The sequence below is a fragment of the Chamaea fasciata genome, unplaced genomic scaffold (genome assembly GCF_029207755.1).
Source record: "Chamaea fasciata isolate MVZ Bird 193981 ecotype frontalis unplaced genomic scaffold, bChaFas1.0.hap1 SCAF_6, whole genome shotgun sequence".
NCBI lineage: Eukaryota > Metazoa > Chordata > Aves > Passeriformes > Sylviidae > Chamaea > Chamaea fasciata.
The window spans coordinates 14,849,528-14,858,111 of NW_027094091.1; positions in this window are offsets into that span (position 1 = coordinate 14,849,528).

The window sequence follows — 8,584 nt, forward strand, 5'->3', positions numbered from 1 at the left end:
GGAAGCAGTACGTGGGGTAAATTCCATAAGTGCAGACAGAGACGATCCTCCAGAATTCCTCCAGTGTGTCTGGAGTATCTTAATGCCTCTCGTTACAATACTTAACAAAGAAATATTTTTAACCCAGTAACTGTGTTTGTCTGGGCACCTCTCGGTGATTAGACTTGATATGGTCTGGCATCAGGCATGAATGCTTTGATAAATAACTAACAAAGAATCTAAGTGTTGTAGGCAGAAACTAGAATTATAAATCAAGTCTGTGGTGGATTCTAGATTACCAAACCGCAGGAAGATTTTTTTTTTCCTATTTGCAGCAGGTGAAGTCAAGAGTGCCAAAGAAATGACAGGCATTCTGTCTGCTACACTGTGTCAAGGTACAGATGTGGAAAAGCTTCTAGGTCACTTTGTGCTGTTTTGAAGAGTAGCAAGCAAAGAAGCAAATGAGTAGAAATAACTATCCCATGGAAATTTCAATCTTCTGATACCAAATTCCAGCTGTAGGACATGCTGGCCTGTGTTGAGCTCCATTTTTACTTATCCCTTTGCTTTGATGAAAGGTACCAGAAAATCTAGAGCTGGTATTTCCACAATTCAGAATGTATGTTCTAGGCTTCCACCAAGAACTGTCACCACTGCACATTAGCATGAGGTTATATGACATATATCACTTGATATATATCACTTGAAAAGTAACTAAGGAGAGTAATCATAAACAGTCTTGTAAAATACAGCACCAAGTGCCAGACAAATATTTCTACACATACAAAAGCAGATACATATGCTTTTCTATGTATACAAAAGCATATTTTACATAGTTGACAACTAGAGAGGATCTTTGTCAAGTTTCTTGGGTTTTTTGACCTTTGAGCCATCACAGTAAGCCTTTCCAAGTGGCATACCTACCCTGTATAGTTCTTTCAGGAGTAACTGTGCTATTTCTGCATTCTTGGAGTTGGAGAGCCTAATTCTGTATCAACTTTGTTTCCTTGGCTGCCTCAGTGGGATGGAAGCCTAATGGATATTTCTCTTCAGAATGTGTGAGCAGCTTAACAATTAGTACTGGCTAGAAAACAAGCACTCAGATTCAGGAAAGTTAGTGGGATTACTGCATGTGCTTTTCCTCTGCACTACATTAAACCTTGAGAAATGCTTTGCACAAGAAAAGTACAGCAGGCTCATCAGAAATCATGGTAAGATCCCTCACTGATAGGATGTAGCTTTGGAACAGCTCTCACATACCTGCAAACTCAACTATCACAGCTGTTTAAATTTTTTTATAAATTAAATATGTGTTGAGTAAATATATTTTCTTCATATCCCAATTCAGGTAGAATGAATGAGTCATTAAACATGGGTCTCCCACTCTGCAGAGCAGTGCTTTAAACAGTACACTTTGGAATGTGTTCTTCTAGTTTGCCTATGACATCATTTTCTTACATGTCTCAATAGAAAGGCATTAAAAAAAGTGGTGAAGGTGATACAAAAGAATGAAGCAGCCTGTTTCCCCAAACTGTTCTGGAGCTACTCCACCTCCCTCCCCACCAGAGCAGACGTGTTTGTATATAGATGTCTTGGCACATTTCCTTGTTCCTTGACAAAGTCTATGTGCAAACCCCAGCTATGTCTTTGCTTTGTTACAAACACACCACATTGGCTAAATAAAAAAGAAATTGGTAATTTCAAAATACAAGAAGCAGCACTGGTGGCAGCAGGAAATTCTTCAGGAACAACAAAGCTCCGGATGCACCTGTGCACCTGTAGAAGCACCAGGCTCTCCAAGAGAAGGGGAAGGAGCAGGTGGGGCAACACTGAAGAGAGCCAGCAGGGGAAACAAACAGGAGGAAGATGCATGGTCCAAAGAGGGAGAATGTTTTGGACCCTTTGGAGTCTTTGTTTACAATAAACAAGGAAAAAATCTGTCATTGGTGTCTGTTACCCTGTCTCACAGAGAAGGGACTGTCAGTGCTGTCAGGCCTCCAGCTGGCAACAAGCCAACACAGGGAGAGGCCGGGGCTGCTCAGACAGACAAGGGAAAGGAACCAGGCTGTGCATGTCTGCGAGGAGTATGACCAAGGAATAGCTGTTTCCAAACAACCCTGCCCTGGACATGAGCTTTAAATGCACATCCAGTCATGTTGTATTAATTTGTAAGGCAGTCAAAACTGGATCAAAGTCAAATGGGAGCTGAAGGACAGATGTCACCACTTCTGAGACTGCTCAGAGTATGCCTCTCTTCTTGTCAGTGCCTCTCACCTGTTGCCTGATTCAGCTGAAAAAATATGACTGTTCGTAAGTCACATCCTAGAAAGAAACAATATAAAATCTGTCATTCTAGTGCCATTTCAGCAGACTATAACACCAATGGAAAAAGCAGGCAATTAATTCAGGAATCTTAAGCTCTGTTTTATTGGCCTTGAAAAGCTCTTATCTCTTATGCTGTCTTCATAGCCTAGTGTGAAACAATGTCATATAAAAAATTTTGAGGTAGTTTTCTATGGGATGTCTGGTAGGAGTTTCCTGATCTGAAAGATTTTTAGAGAAATTAACGTATAGATATAAAATTTAAAAAGCTTTTTAAAACATTCCTGAACCATTAATTAAACAAGAACTTCACAGGAAAACTGACAAATAGGAATAACCATCCATACAAAGATAAACATAATTTACCAAGCAATCAGAAAGATTTTGTAAGTTAATTTACTGATCAGGAAAATTTAGCACTTACTGATCAAAGATTTCTCCTCAATGCTATAATACAGTGTTTGAAGAGGGGAAAAGATATTTTGCTTCCTTTTTTCTTCCAGTTGTGATCTCCCATGTGAAAGTAAGGACATTTGGAAGGACACAAATAAGGTGAGATGGAGATTGTATTCTAGGACTCAAGGACTCAGTGTCCACAACTTCTGCTTTACCAAATCTCTAATGGAAATAATTGTGGGGGGGAAAATGCCTAATTTATCCTGACACAGCCATACTATAACTCTTTACCCCAGCTTCCCTTAATCTCATCGATTTCTTCCAAAAATATTGATCCAAGAGGAAGCATTTCTTAAAAATCTTTACACAATCATGTGGTGGGTATCAGAATCTTGAAAAAGTCTGAACACCATAGCTTTCCATGAGACACTTCTGTATGCTATAGCAACAAGTCTTCCAAAAGAATATCAGAAATATATCCAGAAAGGATAATTTTTTTTCTACTATCTGTGGAGCATTGTCAAGAAGATTAAATTATACTCTCTTCCAGGGATGCACAGTGAAAAAACAAAAAATGATGGTCAAACAGTGAAGCAAGGGAAATTCTGTTTAAACATTTAAAAAATCACCATGAGAGTGGGTTCCCAAAGAGATTATTGACTCTTCATCCATAAAGATAGAAGAAAAAAACTGAAGAACTGAAGAATATCCTGAGTAACCAAATCTAACTTACCCATGATTTGAGCAATTTCTGGGGCCAGATAACCTGTAGACATCCCTACATCATTCAGTGATATTTTAAGTTTTCCAAGAATGGCAATGACTAAATGTCTTCTTTCCGGAAGGGCCTGTCACACATTATTGTCCTCTTTTTTATTTCATGACACTAATGCCTAACCGGAAAGACAGCTTTATTTTTATAACATCCTTAGTCATCCATAGAATTTCAGCAGTCATAATGGATGCATTTATTTAAAAACCCGATGCCTAATGTGTTTTATCAAGAGCACTTAAAATTCTAATTTAGGCAGCACAAATAGTATTCCATAGCATGTTGCATTGACAGTCAACCTTAAGCTACCTGAAGGTTTCTCCTATATGAAATTGAGTTCAGCTATTTTCTTCAAGGAAACATTACCTAGTTTTTCATCTGTCTCCAATTCCCTAAATCCCAGCATCTTTGGGGACCTGAAGTTCTTTAGTTCCACTAGTTGGTCATTAGAAAACATTCTGCAAATCATTATAACAAAATGATAGCTTCAGAGAATCACAGGTTGAGGCACCTCTCAAAGGCAAGAGTAGCTCTGCAGTACCGTAAGCCAGCTTGTCCTTACAACCCTCAGATGTGTCTCATCAGGGACTTGTGTTCAACAAGTGTGGATACTGAAAGCGAGAGGTCAGGCCGCAACAGCAGAGTCTGAATCTGTGTGAAATCAAGTCACATAATTTTCTCACACTGGCCTGAGAAATTGTGCAGAGGAATCAAATTGTGAGGAGGAACCAAATTGTGAGGAGGAACCTTTCAGAAGGTGAAAAACCCTTCAGGTGGAAAACCGTTAAGGTTGAAAGCCATTAAGGTGGAAAACCACTAGCACCTGATATTTTTCTAACCTGTTGTTTACTTGGAAAAAAACGGTCAAAGGGTGCTGTTCTGAGTGTCCAATAGTGTTTCTTTCTCAGAACTGCCTATATAAAGAGTAGTGAAAAATAAAGATCACTTCTCTCTCTCATCTGGAGATCAGAAGTCTGTGTGTCGTTTCTACTGCTGTTCCTAATCAAGAGTGACAAAAAAGCGTGTTTAAATGGTCCATAACTCAGTCTTTACTATGGGGAGTCATTTTCTGCCCAAAACTCCTATGTGAGTGTTGTACGCACTAAGACCCTAAGAGACATGAGAACAGACCTTGCCAGTGAAGAGAATGTTAAGTTTTTGAGTCATCTCTGCTTTATCAGTGTTCTTTGAGACTGGGTCACCTACCCTGTTCAGCAGTGGCTCCATCTTTTTGCTTGGTGTTTGTTTATCTTTATGTGTGTCTGTGGAAGCCATTCCTGGTGCCCTTCCACACTTCACCAATTTTAACTTTGATTTAGGTTTGGCTTTCTTAATTTCTCCCCTGCTTGCCTGTCACACACACAGGGCCAGCTAGGACTCCCCTGGTCCCATAGCTGCAGACTTTAGAGACATCCAGGTATTGCTACATCAGAATGGACCCTTAGAGACACATTCACCCCCTTACTCCCAAGTCATGTCACCTGCTCACCAGCTCACACAATCACTCCCACACCCACACTCACTGCAGCCACCAGCACCAGGGACACAGACCCACTGCTGTACTCACACTCCCTACACACCCAGGCACACTGACTGGAAAACCATCATCCAGGGAAGAGCTGGGAAGGAGCTGGAGAAGTCAGGACAGACTGGCCCAATCAGACACAGAGCACAGCCAAGCAAACTGACCAGCCAACTATTCATATGCATTTGCCCTTTTAAGTCCCTTACCTGTTTATTTTACCACTTTTGTTCCTCACAATCTACCCAAATCCCTCTTGTCCCACCATTGCTTCCTCTCCTAAACATCTAAGTCTTCTGTGACCATGAACTGCTTTCCTCCTGCATTGCACAATATATTCCAGGAAGAATATTACTTGGTTTCCCCACCCTGCCATTGTTTCTCCAAGCTCCCTTGTGGGCATGCAGATAAGCTTTGCCACATATTTTAACAGTCTGAGAAATGCTTCTACATTCCTCCCAGATAGTTCATCCCTGCTTCTGCTCTCCCCTTATTCTTTCTTCCAGCATTTGAGCTTGGTCAGGAATTCCTGATTTGGCCAAGCTGGACTCCTGTCACAGCTTTGACTTCCTGCCCTTTGGAATAGGCTACTCTCGTGCTTTGACATTGTCCTTGAATCAATTTGTTCTCTTGGCCTCCTTTGATGTTCAGTGACTCCTGAACATTGCATCCTGGGTCACACCCACCAGGTCTCTGGAGAAACCACAGTCTTTCAGTCACAAATGTTTCTGTCACACCAAACTTAGTGCATTTACAGTTTTGTATCTGTTCTCCTTCGTAAAGCCATTTCTCAACATTCCCAAAGCCATAATTTTGACCAATAGTCTGATCTGATCATAAAATTTCCCGTCCTGCTGATTAGCATCTAGAAATGGGTCACTGACTCCATGAGTTTGGAGAAAACTACTACTAGATCAATTCATCTCCCATAAAACACAGGGAGAACCACTTCTCTACTGTACCAGGTCACTGAGAGACTACCCAGTCACTGCTGGTGCCCAGCACCACAGCACTGGACTGATCTGCCCTGAGAGGTTGGTTTTGCACATGCAAACTTGCAGAAGTGGGGCAGAGGCAGAGAGCTGCAGAAGATGGCAAAAAAGCTGCAAGGTTGGAGGGGGGAGCTTCATGGGCAGCCCAAGCAGGTCCACTGGACACTGTGTAAGCTTCTCCACTGTGTAAACTGTATTTGAAGATATAGCAGGTGATTGATAGATGGACCAGACCATCCAGTGACTCACACAAGAATAAAATAGCTATGCGCTGGTGGCCTTATGTCACCCCCCACCCTGCCCTTCAGCAATGCACAAGTATTATATTTGAGAAAGAGGAGGGAAAAGGAATGGGGAAAGGAGACTGGTGTGAGCCTGTGCAAATACAGGAGGGTTTTGTCTTGAATCAAGAGTTCTCATTTTAGATGTTGCTTTGTCACATGCTGTTGTACTGGCTCTTTCTGGTTCTGCAATTCAAAATCGGTGCATCAGCCTCGGGGTGCAGTCCAGCAATTAAGCTCTTTATGCATGTACTTTTCCACATTAGTGTCACAGAAAGCAGAAGCACTGTCGTATTTTTTAGATTTTATCTGTATTGTTATTTCTTTCTTTCCTTATACCCTCAACTTCCTGCTCAAGTTTCAAGAAGCAACTATATCCTGTATATCCAGGCGCGCGTGCAGGGTAGTAAAAAGGTCACCAACAAAAGCTGCAAGGCACAGTGGTGACATTTGGTCCTCCCACACTCTTCTTATGTGAGAAGGCATAGGAAAAAATAGTCAGTTCCAGTCGAGAGAGCAGAGTGAATTGTTGAGAGGACACAGGCTTTGTACTCACCAACATGGGCTGATCTAGCACTCTCGTTTCCCCACCCAAACCCCTCCACATGGAAAAACAGGCTGCTTACAAGTGATACAGGCTTATGAACTTTCAAACAGCCTCTTTATGCTGCAAGGCATAGAAAGAAAAGCAGGCAATGTTCTTTCAAAGAATTGAAAAAATGCTGAAGAGATTAAAAAAAAAGTTAAAGTATTATGGAACATTGTAGTATCAGATGAGCTGGCAAAGGTTTGACAGCCAGTTACCTCATCCATCATCAGGTAGATTTTATATTGCATCTGCAGCAAGTGGTGTCGCTTGTTTAGCACAGCACAGTACTTTCTGTCAGTGCTGTTTGCAGCCTTGCAAGTGGGGAGAGGATTTCCCTTGAGCCTGGTTTACAAAAGAAAGGAGGCCTATGCAATCACTTGGTTTGCTTCTGTTCCTCTCTCTATCAGCCTTTTTCCTCCCAAATTCTTGTGAACTAATTAGCCAATTTCAACCAGTATCTTATTCTGAGCCGCAGAAGCCTTGTTCTTGTTATTTCTGTGAATGGAAGCCAGACTACCCTGTTCTGAAGAGATTAACCCTCCCTGATATCTGATACTTAGAGTTGAACATATACCGAAGCATTTTATCATCAGAAGTAACCTTAAAGGATTTACAGGAGAAGCAAGTGTAATTAGAGTAGACATCTGTGTGCAGTAACACAAAGCGATCAATAAAGACAATACACCAATACTGAAGAAGAAAACTATGTAACATCAACCAGGTGAACAAAAAAGATTTGAGGTTAGGAAGAGAATGCTGATGCTCAGACCATCCCCGGGAAGCTGATCTGGCAAACAGCAGTATATATAACATGTCCTGTGTTCCCAGCAGCAGATGTGGCTTTGCAGAAGACACAAATAGGGTATTTTTCATGTGCTTTTGAGGGCCACCAGTGCAGGTTCAGAGATAAGGCACCACTGTCTGTCTGCCAGTGTCTTTGCCTGCCTATAGCTCTAGGTTAGGTGCAGTGGGGACTGCCACCAGGAAATTAGAGAGCAACTTACAGGTTGAATAATTCCTGTATGCTGCAGGTCATGCACTGGGCTCACAACACAGCTGTCCAGGAAAATTTGCATTTTAGCAGTGCCTGCAGAGGAGGTGAAAGAAAGAAGAGCTGAACTGGATGCCCAGACACTGAGTTACAAAGGTTTGTTTTGCAGGAGCCGGTGTGTGTGATTAGATGGCACATATTTCTTCACAGCTGTCACTTTTTGACAGCTGGTTTCCTTGTCCCAGCCCTTTTACCACTTTGTTTTCAGTGTTCATCTCAAACATTGTCTAAATGTTATGACAGCATTTGCCCTGTGAAATTGGGAAGCAGTGAGAAGACTACAGTCACTGCTATTCCAACAAAATCCAGGAAAGATATAATTTCTTTAATTGCTATAACAGCTTCTCTCTTTTCAGAGCAAATTCTTTCCTTTGTTACTTCTGCTGAGAAGTGACATCCAGAAATTACAGGTGTCCACAGTAGTGGGAGTATTTGGTGGCACTGCAGATATTGTGGTTGTTTTGAAAAGATTCAGTCACACCTGCTGCACACCACCTTTTATCAGCAATTTCTACCATGAAGGATTCTTTCTCTCCTCAGCCATGCTTTGAGTGTCAGAACTATCTCCATTTGACAGTAAAAAAAGAAAGATGATCAAAAGTTTGAGTGATCAGGCCTTGGGAATAGCTGGAGAATGGTCTTTAATCCCTAGTTGCCTCAAAAAATATCATCCACAGAAC